Here is a 17,272-nt window from a genome sequence, read left to right on the forward strand (position 1 = left end):
AAGTGTGCATTAGGTGATATCTGGTAACTGTAGGCTACCAAAAAAATGAACACGCTATTTTAGAAGCTTCAAGCTGACAATTTTAGCTTTCTGAAAGCAGACGTGACGCGTGCAGGAGCAGCAGGGTCATTTTCTATGCAGTCAAAATGTGAAACACCCCTGCTCGCCCTTCCAAAAACAAAAAACGATAAGAACAGGGCTGCTGAGATTGTCTTACATTTTATCTAGTATCACGTAACTACTAGGGGTGGGGGGAAAATGGATACTGTGTAGTATGGTGATATTTTGTTTGCTAATAATGTATCGATACAGGGACAGCAGAAATCGATATTTTGTTACAAAAAGGTTTTTGTGCTCTGACTTCAGAGCATGTTGATCCTTTTTCTGAGCAAGAATCCTGACATTCCTTCACTGTCCAAATGTGACAGTTTACTTATTTTAATTTAAGACATGTTTTATTTTAATTAAGTTTAAAACTCTTTTATTTAATGTAAAATTATATTTTGTTTTAATTTACTTTCAAATTCTTCAGTTGCTGAAGGGGCTGCATAGTTTTCATAAACTGCATAGTTCAGAATAGCTATAATTGTACCAGATGGTTGATTCAGTTAAGTTGGACTAGACTGTAATACAAACCGTTCAGTTTGTCAACAATAAAACTGAAATGAGAGAAAGACTGAGTGTGAGACTTTGATATTAGAGAAAATGAATATTGATAAAGTTTACCTTTATGTACAGAATCTGAATATCGCAAAATATTTTAAAAAAATTGCAATAATATCGTATCGTGGGATGTATGGTGATTCCCACCTCTAATAACTATTGTATCACCTGGGCAGTGTGTTGGGAATGTGTTGTATCCTGTGATTAAGATCCCTAACTACTCAGCCCACTTTCACAACAGCTTGTGAAGTAATCATCAAAATAAATCCTTTTTTATATATATTTTTTTATGTACATCAGTTGTTACATTTTTCATGTCAGTGAACACAAATTTGTCTAGTAAACAGTGCATTCGCATAAGAAATGGTGTCATCTGAACTGTATATTAGAAGAGGGCCACATCCTGAAGTGCTACTGCAGTTTGATCCAGTATTCACTCCTGAGAGTATGAAACTTACTGGTGGGAAAAAAATAGCTAAAGGTTTATATTTTTTCTGCTATCTGAGTGACTGATCAGAGTTTAAAGCTTTTGTGTGTGAACATGTGTTCTATAGTTGGTTCATTTCACTTCATCTCGTCTCCCATTGGGATTGGTTACAGAAATGAATCAGGGCACTTATAATCATGGACTGAGTCGGCTTGAATTTCACGTCAAATTCAACTCACAAACATCGTAGTTATTCACAAATCATTTGCTGGATTTTAAAAAAACAACAAAACAAAACACATTATTAATGACAAACATGTTGCTTGGTTCGGTTTAGGCACTAAAAACTACTTGGCTAACATAAGGCAGTACTTTGGTAGGCTTCAAAAAATATTGTAGATATTGTGTTCTAACACACAACAGTTGGTAGCACGATCTGATATCCTCGTGTTGGTGTTGTTCCCAGATCATCATACTAAAGGTTGTTCCAGGATCAACATTGCAAGTGACCAATCAGAATGTTGTGATGTCATACTTTTGCGACTTCGGGAAAAACCGGCGTAAAACAAAAAACTGTACTTAAGCTGCGAGAAACCGCCTTTGTCCGCCGATCAACGGACCCTAACCCTGACCCTAACCCTTTAATAAACGCTAAGCAGAATTGATATTGTCCTTGCAACATTGGAATTTCATAAATGCATGAATGGGTTGGTGCGCAAAAGAATAACGTCACAACAATGTGATTGGTCACTTGCAATGTTGAACCTGGAACAACATTTTCATGATGATCTGGGAACAACACCAACACGACGATATCAGATCATCCACAGTTGGTACGTCTTTCCAAACTTTGTTTTTCTGGTTGCCAAAATCAGTTCTTCTAACACTAAATATATTAACACTTATTTCAGATTAAAAAAAACAAAAAACAAAAGCTACTCACACCTAATGGATTTTGAATAACAAGCATTTATTGTATATATTTAATGTATTTCTATTTTTCCCTCAGAGCTCAAACTATTATTCACGCCTTTCCTCATCATTATTTTCGTGTAATCTGTTTAAATAGTTTTCTCTTTACATTTTTCACACTAACTTCAGTAGTCAGCGGATGTTCCAGGCATGTATGTCAGCTTTTATTGACCCCAAGCATCATAGCAGCACTTATGGAGCACAGGTAGAAGGATGCTGAGAGGAGCAGTTTGTGAAACCAGAACGATAAAGTGGGTAGTGTGTGTGTCATGGTGAAAAAGGATAATCTCCCAAAAGACTTGAGTGCTGGCACTGGCTAACCAGCACAGATGTCTGTGAAGGAGGTTTTGGCAGGAGGTGATGGAGACAGTGGCAGATCACAGGATTATAGTGAAAGACAGAGGCGGAGAGATGTTCTGGAGTGACAAGTCGTCAGAGATGAGTTGAGTTTGATTTTTGACAGAAACACGGGAGCCTGAGGCACAGACGAGGACGAGAAAGAAGTAAAAGCCCCGAAAAAGAAATAAGCAGCACTCAATAGGCTCTTTTTCTCCCTTACTTATTCCACGTCTAGGCCCATAAATAGCCCAAGGGCATGAGCCCCTAAGCTGACAAATAAGTAGGTGGTGGCAGTTCATCTCAGGACGTTGCTCTAGGTGAGAGGAGGTGACGCCGGGGCTCCGCGAGGCATAACCTGGTAGCTATTAATCCTTCAACATGTGTAGAGAATAAAAGTGATGAGATGGAAAAGAGGAGGAAGGTAAATCAAAGGAGAGGAGGAAAGGGAGGGAGGAAATGAAAGCAGAAGAGAGGAGACTAGACACAGAGAAGGGAGAGCAGATGAGGAGGGAGGACAGCGGATGATATGAAGGGGAGAGGAGGAGACGAGAAATGAGCAGAGAGAGGAGTAAAAAGAAAAAGTATTAATCACCTGAAGGAACGTGAGAAGTATGAAAAGTGAGGAGACTCAGAGCAATCAAGGAAAAAATGAGAAACGCAGGAAGATGGTCAAACTGGAAATGCAGAGACGAGTCACTGCACACCATGTCAGATTTTTCTAATTTAAGATTTGTAACAGAGCCATAGTTTTAGATTTGTTTTAAGAGAGGGATTTTCAGAGCAGGCGATAAGAGGAGATGTTGTCAGCTACATACTCACAAACATAGGAACACACACAGACCTTTTTACTCTAATCTCTACTCCTCCCCAAGTGTTGAGAAAAAATCACCCCTTTCCTGAAAATAGAGATAAGAGGAGAGAAAGGAGGTGCTATGCTTCCCTCTAGGTGGGTGGGGACAATCGGTGGGTGTAATGAACACTCGCTTATCACTGCTCCTCACTTCCTAGAGACGACCTCTGTGCAGCGTAACTAAGGCGTGGTATAGAACTGCTACGGGGGATGCGTTATTTAGCGGGTAACCTCTACGGCTGGAGACTTCAGATGACGCCAGTTGAAATCTCTCACGGCCAAACGGAAGAGTGAATGGCTTCACCGAGCAGTCAGATCTGCACCCATAGTCTATCTTGAGGCTAATAATTGGTAAACATGCACTTTGCAAGGGACTTGTTTCATGTTTCCCAGTGGCTGTGGTAGATTTAGCAAAATCCAAGTGAATTTGGGCAATCGACAAGAGAGATGTTTTGTGCTTTATAATTTCTTTCTCTATAATAGCCTAAAGATACAAATATGGAAATGTCTTATTATGTCAGTCTGCTTTGGCGTCAACAATGCATCAAATACTGTGAGTATGCCGAGGCCGCCGAGGTCAAACAAATATACACGAGGTGTTGTTTAGCATGAGTGGTGTCATGCACTCTGTTTATGACAACAGTCAGACAAGTCTCTCACTCGCAGTTCGTCATACTGACGATAATGATGTAAACCACCCTCGTGGCTTCACATTTAAATGCACTGGGAATGCCATTTTTCAACATGCAGCGGTAGTAAAGTACTTTCACACAAGTGAAGAGGAACCACATCCACGAGTGAAACACAAAGGCAAACAATCCATTAAAGCATTAATGGGACACAAAGTGCAGTCTTATACTGAAGGTGCCTCCACATTCAAACAGCAACGGTTTTATGTAGACTGGCTCTTTAGAGAACATCAGTCATAGCTACACGCTTAAAACCGCAGTGTCAGGTGCATCAGGACGGCAACACCAAGGGACACTTTGAGTATGTTGGTGTGGGGAGAGCGCGCATTGAATATTTATAATATGACAATCATATAAACAGTGGGTAAAATAGCTAAAGTGAATTTTTAATTGCTAAACGTCAAGTACACATTGAAAACCTCACTGATAACAATGCAAGCAGTTAGGTAACTAGCCCACTAAATTGCAAGAGTATTTGGAGACACTTCTGAGCAATTACAGGAATCACATTCATCAAGCTTTCAGGAGACCATGGTGTCACTCCAAACTTGTAAAAGCTAGTCACATAACGAAGCTCATGCTGGACTTGCCATCGTGCTTTTCAGCAGTGTGTATCTTTTAGCATCATTTGTCAGTGTGCAGGGTTCATGCTGTGAGCCGGTGCATTTTACTCAAAACCATGTTTTCTGTAAAATAAACAGATACTTTGTGTGTCTAACCCTAACTAAGTGACAGTGATTTACAGAGAGATCAACAGGTTTGATGATAATTTTAACCCTATATTGCAGTGTTTCTCAACCTTTTGGAGCCACAGCACATATTTCACAGCACACCACCAAACAAAAATGTCACAAAAAGCATATTGATATTTTTTCTGGCGCACCAGGCATAGCAGAATTGACTCAGTTTGTCCCCAGTATACCTTTTTTGCTTTCTTGTGACCACTACTCCACACATAGCAAAATTAGTATGGCCCGGATCTGGCCCACACAATGTGCTTACACATGGCCCACATACTGCAAAGAATGACGGCCCTTTGGTGGCCCTGATCTGGTTTGCCAGAGGTGGCCCACACATGGGCCAGCACAAGGCCAGTTGCAGACACACTGGTGGTCCTGTGCTGGCCCATAACAGTTTCAGCTCTGGCCCCAGATGTGTACCTTAATCAAGCCATGTAATAACAACATGTGCCGGAACATAATAGTGCAAAAGTAACATGACAGTGAATGGATTGATTCTTATATAGCGCTTTTCTACTCTTCTGGATTACTCAAAGTGCTCTATACAACATGCCTCATTCACCCAAACCTTCTCTAAACTGAGTGCTTCCTAACTACATTCATACTCTTGACATGCAGACTAGAGGAGCCAGGGATTGAACTACTAACCTTCCGATCAGTAGCTGACCTGACCTACCTCCTGAGCTACAGCCACCTAGTAATAAACATGAGTAAACCCTCACTAGGTTTTGGATAAAGTGTACACTCAAGAACCTGTCAAACCTGCATTTGAAACGTTGGCTACCATAGTCGTATAGTATGGCAACATGGCATTTGGGTCTTCTAACTAAAATAGGAAAATAGGAACATAAATAGTGCCATCATTGCCAGACCTGGCACACATCTGGTTGACATACACCCTGCCATGACACTAGTCAGTCAGAAGTGCCAAGTTGATGCCAGATCCAGGCCAGACCTGTTTTCTATGAGCCTGGGCCACAAAACCCCAAACACAATTGAGCAAGATATGGCATGCCATCACATAGACAGTGCCATCTATGCCAGGCCTGGCCCATATCTGGATGACATACGTCTTGTCATGCCAGAAGTCAGCCAGCAGTTCTGGCTTGATACCAGATCTGGGCCAGACCTGCTTGCTATGTGGGTCATGATAGGGCCTTCATCTGGCTCAGAATTTTCTCCAGGACCCAGGTCAGACTGACTACTCTTTCTTCTGCTTCTTCTGTTTTACTGGCAGTTGGCAACCCATTTAATTAGAGTAGGTAGTTGTACTGGCCTCTAGTGGAAGAGAATGAACTTGTTCTGCCTGCTACACCCGTTGCGATCGCTTAGAGTACTAATCAGGTGGAACCAGATAATCTTCCACGGCACACCTGATCATTTCTCACGCCGCACCTATGTGTCACGGCATAGTGGGTGGGAAACACTGCTATATTGCCAAGTGTATCATATCTGATGCACAAGTTTTTGAGACCTCCACTTCATCAGTGGGATTTTTCTTTTCCTGAAAATCAATTGCACAACACATTTTACAATAATACATTTCCCAAAATGTCAAATGTAGCCAGAATAATACAAATACAATACAACTCAAATTTATATTTAATCTACAAATGTTTACTTTGTCAGAGGGTTGAATAAACATTTTCGTTTCAAAACAATTACATTTTTTGGCAGTTATTTCATGGTTCAGGCTCTACGTGGTTAAACACCCTGGGAGTAACAATGGGTTGCTCAGACTTGTTTCTCCAAGTAAATGCTAAAGAGATTCTAGTATCATTGTGACATAATTAGTGGATAACCAGCTTCAAAAACGGTTTCCCAGAAAAACAATTTTTTCTGGCATATTTAAAAGCTTATTGGGAAAACGTGAAATCTCTACTGTGTAGCAGCTACTTCTGTTTAAATGTGTTGAACCACTCACCATACTTTATTTGTCAGAAGCCAAACAAAGTAAGGATATGCAGAGCATTCTCATTCTCAACGCGTAACATACCAATGATTTGTCACAGCCCGAGGCATGTCATAGTAACGCGAAAGGTACCCCTCCATGTCCTTATGAAATGCTGCTTCGGCTTTCTATGCTGCTTTGGAGCTTTCTTATTTGCTTCCCTTTTTTATTTGCTCTGAGCTTTTTATTGCAGCCTTAACCCTAACCTTAACCCTAACCTTACATTTATAGATTAATTCCAACCCACTCTCATGCCTCGGAACGCCTAACATACAGACAGGTTGGGCGCCCGAAAGCGTAACATAGCGACGATTTGTCACATAGCATCGGTAAGATAAGAACATGTTGGGATATGATAATAATATTCCTGTTAAAATGATGGATTTATGAAATAACACAAGATGAATCATAGGTTTAAACAATCAAAAATTACAGTATTTTAAAAACTGCCATCGAAGCAAAGGAAATGAAAGATGCTGAAGATAAAGTGGACAGAATAAACAGCTGGATAAATTTGGTTGCTAGACCCCTATCAAGTTAAGTTAAGCCTTTAAAACACTTGCTGACTCAGAGAATCCTTTTAAAAAGCTCACATTCTGTGAAGACTGTGTCATACTTTTCTTTGTTGCTGTCATGTGTTTTCAAGCTGCTGGCCTAACTCGCTGAACCAATGCTCTCCTGGTGCCAAGTGCCAGTGTGGCTCTCTAGAGGTTCAATTAGAAACACAGCCTATCAAATGTCATCACAGGATACGTGTGTGTGTGTGTGCATGCATGCCCACATCCTTGTGTATTTTTCATTTAAACCCATGTGTTGGTGTGAGTCACAGCTGCATATGACCATGCAGAAGGCCTTCCAGTTAATGAGCAGCTCATTAACGAGCCTCTACAGCAAAAGACAGTTTCTTCTCTCCCTTTTTAGGACCTTGTAAAGTTCATCCTCTCTGGATTTAACTTTTTAAAAAGAGAACAATGAATCAGACAGAATGACACACCAACTGTCAGACCCTAAAGAAATGTAATTTATTTCACAGTTACAAGTTAGAAGTTGTATGTGTTGAACAGTAAAGTAGTGGACCTGTAGCTTATACTAAGTACTAGGGATGCAACGATACCAATTTTTTCAAACCGATACGATACCGATACTTGGATCTGAGTACTTGCCGATACAGAGTACAAAAACCGATACTTCGACCACACACAAATGCAATGAATTGGAAGACAGGTTTTATTTTATTCGCTGCCGATAAAAAATAAAATCTTAATAAAAATGACCACAAAAAATTTTGAAGTGAAAAATAAGCACTTCTGTTAAATTATTGCAGAGTCTCCTCATTGTAATTTAACAAAATATCACTGAACTATTGGCACTGTCTCGAGCTTTCAGAATAATAAATAAACACTTCTTTACCTCTTCAGAAAGTTTTGGCACCATTATCTCCCTGATGTGTGGGCGGTTGGGAATTTCATATCGCAGCTCGAGTATCCTGAGAAGACGGTGCAATCCTATGTTTTCCACGGCCGGCATTGGCTGGTCATCCAGAGCGATAAAATGAGTCAGAGCCTCTGTTATTTTAACTGCCCGTGGATTTTCTCTTGACATTTTTCATCGCTTTTCCAAAACCTGAGTTAAAGTTGGCTGTTCCGGTCCACACTGCTGACATTTTGTTTAGCCTAGCTACAGCAGCCTTCAGTTTCTCTTTTTTATCTGGAGCCGCCAGTCTCACTCGCCTAACCCTGTGCCTGTTTAGCGCAGGATGTCCCTCTAGTGGCCAATCTAAAAAACTACAACAGAAATGACATGCCACCCTGTCATTAATGAAATAAGTTAGTATCGGTTCATGGTATCGGTTAACTTTTACGAGTATGAGTACACACACATTTTACAGTATCGGCCCCGATACCCGATACCAGTATCGGTATCGGTGCATCCCTACTAAGTACAGTAAATGGGAACATTGGTAGAGGCGCCCTCTGTAGTTGTGTTGTTAAGCAACTTTTTCTTAACTCTCATTAGAAAAAGCTACAAACTACAGGGACATTTTTGGAATTTTTCCCCCCTTAACCCTCTCAGGCTCAAATTAAACTTTTTGTTGCTAATGCACAACCAAGTCCTGCAGTGGTGGGGAACACACCCCACCACACTCTTTACTTGCATGCGTACAACTGAGGCAATGGAAACTGCAGAAAACAACTACAACAAGACAGCTCTTTGGAAAACAGAACCAGCTTCACCCGTGATCCGATTTGCACACTGTTAGACCTCTGCCTTACCACCACATATTTTAAATACAACAACGGTTTCTATAGACAAAAACATGGATGTGCCATGGGCTCCCCAGTGTCACCTACTGTAGTCAACCTTTACGTGGAGGAAGTGGAAACAAAGGCTCTTGGCTTTTTTAAAGGGACAGCACCAAGCCATTGGTACAATTAAGTTGATGACACTTGGGTCAAAACCCAAACCCAAGAAGTAGAATTCTTCACTAGTCGCATCAACACAGTGGATAGAAACAAAAAATCAGTAACCACTTTTTCACACCATGTATCTGTTTACATCAGTAAGGAACTCAGTCAAGTTACTCAGCAAACAGAAGTCATCTTGATGGGATGATCACCTTTCATCATTCCACACCAGATGACGTGGGATATTTATAGCCCTTTGTTACTCATCTTAGCAGCGACAGCGTATTGGTAGGAGATAATTGGGACCAAATTGGCTGTTCATGAATTTGCAATGGGCTCTTCATTAGGATTTGTAATTATTTCTCTCTGTGTGAAAGGTTAAGTGTGGGAGGAAAAGTCTGCTTCAGTTCTTCAGCACAAGTTGAGCGGTGCCAGCGCTTGCCAAATCCCTTACAGCAATCTGTATCTCTCCCGTTCTCTCAGCCAATCTCTTTTAATCTGTCTCTCCTCCCACCGACCCTTGAGCCCCTGCGGGGAACAAAGTAATTCCCATGGCTTCAGTGCAGAGAGCTCAGTGCAGTCTAAGCCTCTTGCAAACAGCACCTACCTTTACTTTGCCCCGGGCCCATAACATCTCTAACATCTTGCAGGAGAAGCTGAAACACTTCATAGCCGAGCGACGTTCTCACCTGTTATTGCCAGCACGGTGGCCTCAAGGGGGTGCTGCAGAAAATAAACATACTTAGATCAATAAACAGAGGCTAAATTTGGCATCTCAGCAGGGTACAGATTGCATATCATGTCCACATGCAAACATCAACATTGCCATCATCGCATCATTGTTCATCAAGGGTTTATGCCACATTTGAGCGTACTCCAGAAGTATTTTGCAGAGACAACATTGTGTACCTTTGTTTTTTTTTTGGCTTCTACGTGTTTGAGCGTAGGTGGTTTGGCAAATTTCTGTGATCCAGAAATACTTAATACTTGCAAAGTTAGAGACAGAGAGATTTTACCGCTTGCGTTTAAAGGAATAAAGCGGAGCTTGTAAGAATCACAAGGCAAGTTTTCCCAAGGATGTCTTTCTTTAGGCTCAGTAAGGGGAAAATCCTCTCCTCCAGCTTCTATTTCAATGCAACTCAAGAAAAAGATGCTTCAAAAAGTGCTTGAAACACAAATGAGAGAAAGAAGGATAAATGCTATCTGCTGACAGACCTCGATGTGAACAGCAAAACAGCAACAACTGAAAGAATTGTTTATTTTTTTCCATTAATCATCTTACTCGCTTTCAAAGGCTTTGAGAAGTTTAGAATATTTCCCAAATGGTGGCATAATAAAAAATATATCTGGCATCTTAAATTGACACAAGCCAGTGCTGAATGTCTGTTAAAGATTGTCCTTTGAATTAATGAGGAAATAAGTCTTACACAGTGGTGCTACATTTTGTTTTACAAAAATCCTTTAACAGGGAAAAAAAGAAGGATGACCCGAGACCTGAACTATGAAACGGGTAACTTCAGTTTTAACCATTAGCTCTAAAATCTTCTACATCACCATAGTAACACGAGCTGCACATCTAACCCACTTCCTAGCACTTAATGTTCTATAAAATCACCATCTCTAAAAATCCTCTTGGAAAATAGCCCCATTTCTATAAGATCGCTCATGTATGGATAGTGTTGGAGATATTTGTTCTTAATTTTTATTATTTTGAAATTAGTTAAAGTTTGTTGTTAGTTTACTTATATTTTGGGGTTTATTTACAAGTTATTTGTCGGTTAATATTTTGTTTTAATGTTTGTTTGATGTTACTTTGTTAAATTAGTCAGGAAGAGCTGTAGGGCCATTTTGTTTTCTATAAATAAAGAGACTGGTAGAGGACCAGCATGCACTGGGGTGGGCCTATGGTTTTTTACCAGAGCAGGAGAAGCAGCAGGAAGTAACAAAAAAAAAAGGATCTTGTTATTGCCAAACTGGATAAATAAACCATAAAAAACGCAACTTTCAAGTTTGGACAGTGGACTTCTTTTGCCTGCGTACGAAATAGTATCTCAGTGCAGCAGTGGCTTGTGGACTTTTAATTGTGGGATGTTTGGGTTGTCAAACAAAAGGAATTGCCACTACAGATAGAAAGAAAGTTGCTAGTTTTTAGAGACAGTCTAAACCAGGGGTAGGCAACTCCAGGCCTCGAGTGCCAGTGTCCTGCAGGTTTTAGATCGCACCCTGGGTTAACACACCTGAATCAAATGATTAGTTCATTACCAGGCCTCTGGAGAACTTCAAGAAATGCTGAGGAGTCATTTAGCCCATTAAATCAGCTGTGATGGATCATGGACACATCTAAAACCTCCAGGACACCGGCACGCGAGGCCTGGAGTTGCCTACCCCTGGTCTAAACCCTCAAAGTTACCCAGACAAGCACCAATGAGAGTCAACAGATTCTCAGTGGGGGGTTTCCATTGTTCTAGGCCTTTATATGGTGACCGTTTAACAATGTCAGGACTGCAGCTGAAAGAAAAAGCTCTTTTATACAACCTAAAAAAAACATGAATGTAATAGTTTTGACTATGTCCAGATCTACCCCAGCATTATATTGATAAGTTGTCAGCTCTCCTACCTTTTCCTAGCCTAGATGAGGTGTTTAACCTCTTTGCATTTTTCTGATATTATTCGTCTGCTCTGTTTCTGATATATGGCACAAATGGGCTTGGTAGGTCTCTAAAACAGGGTCGTTATCTCTTGGCTGCCAGTGTGGCAACAACTAAAACATCCAGGACTACTGCCAAATGACGCCTTGTGCCTAACATGCAGACAGCATCTGGCATAATGGCGTTATATAGTTTAGTCAAAATGTTTTTGGACAATGGTGCCATTTTTGTAATTTGGCCCTGCACACCACCACAGCCGTTTAATTCAAACAGTCAAGATGTGCTTGAAGTGCAGACGTTTATCTTTAATTCAAGGGGGTTGACAAAAATATTTCATGAACTGTTCATGAATTACAGCCATTTTATACACAGTCCCCACTTTCAGAGACTCAGAAGTGTATAAGAACATAATTTTATATGAAAAGATGATTACATATTAAAGCACAACTTAACAGATTAACCCCTTGACTTAGTACTGAGGACCTCTGTACTAAGTCTTGCCTTTAAGACTTCATGATATATGTCATTTAACTGATATTTATATATCATATTCTTATCAACCAAAGTTCTGCATAAATTGAAATTATAATGTTGATTGTAGGAGAAAAGTTTGGCTGATGTCATTTCAAATTACACTAAGTACATTGTGAACAAGTAACCTTTCAGACTAAAGTTGGAATTTGACTGCCAAATCAAACATGTAGATTAGTTGAATAGAAATGATCTCAAATTGTATGCCTTTATTCTTCATGCATAGCTTTCACATTTCGATTCATAATATTCACACATAAAAGAACTCCGGTAATGCCAAAGGTTAAAAAACATAAACATAGTGCCTCCATAACTAGATCATTTGCAGCTTGAGCGGATGCCCCGTTAAAACCCATCTGTCTACAAACAAATGAAGCTCAGAACCATCTGGGTTCCTTTTGCTATTTGAGACCTTGGGAGTATTCAAGGTTAATGCCCTCTTATTAGGCACAGCCATCACACCGCACAATGGCTTGCCTTTAATCTATGAGGTCTGCATGTTAAGTACCGCCTTACACTGGTTAAGCAAAGGTTTGGCATCATCCATCTACACTGCATTTATTCATTTTATTAATAAAACTGGCATTGTCCTCTGCTCACAAGTTGAATAAAATAGATTTACGTGTGTGTGTGTGTGTGTACATGTTTAGACGTCTTTGCGAGGACAGAAAATTGGTATGGTACTATACTTGTGGGGCGAAACAGTAACTTAAACGAGTTTGAAGGCACTTTTGAGGCATAAAATGTGGTTTTAATGTCAGAGTTATGCTGCAGGTTAGGATTAGGCATTCATTTTTGATGATTATGGTTAGGGTAAGTGGCTAGGGAGAGCATCATGTCAATGAGATGTCTTCACTAAGATATGAAAAAGTGTGTGTGTGTGTTTCTCCAATATACAGTACCTGCTTGCAACTGAAATGAAATGTAAGTAAAGTGAGAACTGGTCACAATCGCTTGGGGAAACAAATCAAAAACAGAACTGATATTCTGCCATGCAGGATGCTTGCTATAAACATGATAACTGATTATCATAGTCGTATGCCTGATTGAATATGTATCATTAGCTGGTGAGAGCAGACTGAAAAAGCAATCATGTCCATAAAGAACATTAAACAGCAAACAAAAACAAGGAAATGGGACCAGGAAGCACACATGGTTTGTATTTGTCAGAAGTAATAATTTAATCCAAAACTTTTACCAATATACAGAAAGTGTTCTCTGATAAAGAGGTGGGCTTTAATAAAGTGGGGAACATTTAATGTGAAACTTTGAAAAGCACAAACAAGAATAATGTAAATCTTTTATGTTTTTGTCGCTAGAGTCAAATTATGGAATAGTCTTTCAGCACAACTGCACCGATGCTGGACTCTGCAGTTATTTAGAAATGCCAACACCTTCCCAGCTTGTTTAACAGCACAAATGCAAATTCTGCTTCTGAGGTTTACATTGGACTTCTTCATTGTTTAGAGTATTGAAGAGTCCAATCAGTGCTGTCAAACAAACTACCAGTTTGATCGCTAACAAGAAGTTAATTAGATAGTATATCCTCTATCCCTCCTCTGCACACGCCCAAACTATCGTAGCTTTGCCTCTCTAACTTTGTAAATGATAAATGGACTGGTTCTTATATAGCACACAAGTAGTGCTGGGCCATATTATACCGTTCACGGTAATACCGGTACAATGTTACGCAACGATAAGAAAATAAAATATTGCGATAGAATATGGGTAAAACGCACATGCACAGTGCCTTTGCTTTCATACGCACATGGCCGAAAAAGTATGGCGACAACGGGGAATGAGAGGGGGAAGGTGGATTGTTGAGTGAAATGGATGAACCAGAATTGGTTTGTAAAAATGGTGCAGCTTCACTGATGTGGAACTAGTTTGGTGTTTGTCCGTCAGATACCCACCAAAGCACATTTTTTTGTACAACATGCAAGCGGGCAGTTGTTATTACCATATTTGTCGGACTAAGTTGCTCGGAAATCTGGGAGTAATCTGAGTCCAAAACTCCCCCTGCTTCATGTCCCAAAGTTAAACAAACACTGCGGCATCACTGAGAGTTAAAAACTGTCTAAATTATTTCATCTTTGATAAAATGATCAGCATTGCTGCTTTACAAGGTGTAACAATTAAGTTTAACATCCGGGCATCCATGAAAACAGGATTTATTACATTTAACGGAGTTAGAAGTTAGCAAAAAGTTAGCGGAAGTTAGCTCGCTAGTTTTGCTAGTTACCTAAGCATGATATAGCATGTTCTGACTGAGAGATTTCTGAACAAATGCAAACGTACAGCTCTGTTATCACTTCCAACATAAATTAAGACCGAAAACTAAACAGCAGTGACGTTTGTAGGGTTACTGAATTTTGCTAGCTGGTAGATAATGATGTGCTACGTGATCGCTAGCGACACAGCTATGTTAGCATACCATAAACAGTGAAGTTGGAGGATGAACGCTAAGTTTTTTCCACTCTATAAAAGTTAACGTGAGGGTTCCTGATGGTTAGAGACAAATGCAATCTCATGGCAGGATGCTGTAAACAGACCAAGCTTCAGTCAGGAGAACAACTGAGATAATCCATCTACAATACGAAGTTAGTCATTAATATACTGCAACAACATGGGAATAGAGCAGCTGTGATAGAATACAGCATTATTGAATCAATATTCAATAATATTGAAGTGGAGGAAGCAAGAAGAATGAGTTTAATAAAGTTTGATTTATCTGACTGCTTTGTTTCTTGTGCCTTATAATCCCGTGCACCTTATGGTCCGAAAAATACGTATTTGACTTTTTTAATTGACACACTGCAGTTTCATGTTGCAAAGCACCTCTTTTTAACTTTAGTGGATATTATACATGCTTATGCTCAGGATATGTCAGCCCATTTCTACTGGAAATGCCCTTTGGTTAAACTTTCAGGAATTCAGGAATTTGCATTTGCACTGTTAAATTTTTATATAGCTTTAATGCACATAAAAAACAGCTGCTTGTTTAAGTGAAAATAAATGGATGGGTTTTTTGCGCTAGTAAAGTTGTGGAGTTGTATTTTGTCTTGCATCAATTATATCGTCAGTTATATCGTTATCGCAAATTTTCAAATATATATCGTGATAAATATTTTTGGCCATATCGCCCTGCTCTACACACAAGCATTTGTTTTGCTGTGCTTTTTCTAGTGCTTTCTATCTAACTTTCACATACATTCAACCCAGATGCATCAGAGAGCAACTTGGGGTTAGTACCTTGCCCAAGGATATTTGGCATGCAGACTGGAGCAGCCAGGGATTGCACCCCACCAACCTTCCCATTAGCAGATAACCTGCGCTACCTCCTGAATTACTGTCTCCAAACTGCTAAACCTAAGGTGTCCTGCTGAAATACTCATTTCTAATCTTGTCCATTCTGGTCACTCCCTAAGAAAAACCTTGACATCTTCAACTCTGCTACTTACAGCCCAGTTCCTGTCTTTTTATTAGTGCCACTGTCTCTAAACCAAACATCATAGCAGGTCTCACTACCACCTTGTAAACCTCCCCTTTCACTCTTGCTGCTATCTTTCTGTCACAAATCACCCCTGACACTTCTTTTTCACCCATTCCACCCTGCTTGAAGTCTTTTCTTCATCTCTCTTGTGCACTGTCTGTTGTTTTGGATGGTTAACCCAAGTTATTAAACTCTATCTTCACTACTTCTGCTCTTTGATGCTTCACTGGTACACTTGTCTCCCTCTCATTCACACACGTGTTCGGTCTTCCTTCTACTGATTTACATCCCCCTTCGCTTTATACCTCCACCTGTCCAGGATCTCATCCACTTGCTTCTTACTCTGAAGATCACAATATCATCACAAACAGAAGACACCTGCCTGACCTTATCTCTCAGCCTGTCCATCACCATCACAAACAAGAAGATGTGCAGAGTCAATGCTTGTTGTAATCCCACCCGGACCTCTTTTTCACTCCCACTGTACACCTCACCAATGTCTCACTGCCCTTATTAGTGCACCGCCCTCACATACTTCTCTGCCACCCCTGACTTCCTCATGCATATTGGAGTTCCTGTCTTGGGACACGATCATATGCGTTCCACAAAGAGCTACAAAGACATGACAACTCCTGACCCTTTTTGTACTTTTCCATCAAAACTCTCTTAGTCCTGTTCAAGCATAATTTAAGTTGTTTATATAAAATCAGTCAAATAATATATTGTTCACAATATATTGCACTTTGTTCCTTTTAAAGTTCAAAATAAAATCATTTATCTATATTTCCACATTTGGACTCTGCTAGATTAATTTGCATGATTTACGTGCATGAAACCGAGTCTTGGTGCAGCCCCCTGTTCATCCTCTGTCTGAAACAAGCTGTTTCAGATTCCTTTAAGTCAGCTTTTTTCAGTTGGCTCAAGAGAGCATTCATAGTTTTCAATTATTCATATAAAAAGTCACAGACACAGAGAGATTTAGACCTTTCAATTCTTTTCATAGCTGGCCGGTCACAGCAGTTTGATTGACAGGTTCAGAAAGTAGAAACTGTCAGAGTCGGCCCCCACACAAGACCAGTTATGATGTTGCATAGATGTCCCTGAATGGGTTTATGTAGCAGCTAGACTCTCTGAAATGCAGACTCTTAATTGCCAGTTGATATTACTAACAGTGTTGGTCAAGTTACTTGAAAAAAGTAATCAGTAACTAATTACTGATTACTTCCCCCAAAAAGAAATCCCGTTACTTTACTGATTACTTATTTTCAAAAGTAATTAATTACTTAGTTACTTTCTAAAAACAGGATTTACAACCTGAATAGGTAATAAAGCGATAGATCTTTCAGCCCAATTCTACTTTTTCTACATAATCCATCATACAAAATGTAATCAAATGGAAAAGTCTCTTTTTAAAACTTGTTTTATTAGTTTTAATCTTTTAACTTTATGCATCAAGCAAAAATTTAATTATATGCAACATTCTCTGACTGGAAGAAATTAGTTTAACATTTAAACCTATTTTCTGCACATTCCAGCACATCATACATATATATATATATATATA

The 17,272-nt window shown here is 39.7% G+C and overlaps 1 protein-coding gene across 1 annotated transcript in view; it reads left to right on the top strand.

The window, feature by feature from the left end:
- brinp2 (BMP/retinoic acid inducible neural specific 2) overlaps positions 1 to 17,272 on the top strand; it is a 302,755-nt gene that overhangs the window by 247,050 nt on the left and 38,433 nt on the right. The window lies entirely within an intron of this gene.

Source organism: Neolamprologus brichardi, chromosome 14, assembly GCF_056152115.1.
Source record: "Neolamprologus brichardi isolate AB-2024 chromosome 14, ASM5615211v1, whole genome shotgun sequence".
Taxonomy (NCBI): domain Eukaryota; kingdom Metazoa; phylum Chordata; class Actinopteri; order Cichliformes; family Cichlidae; genus Neolamprologus; species Neolamprologus brichardi.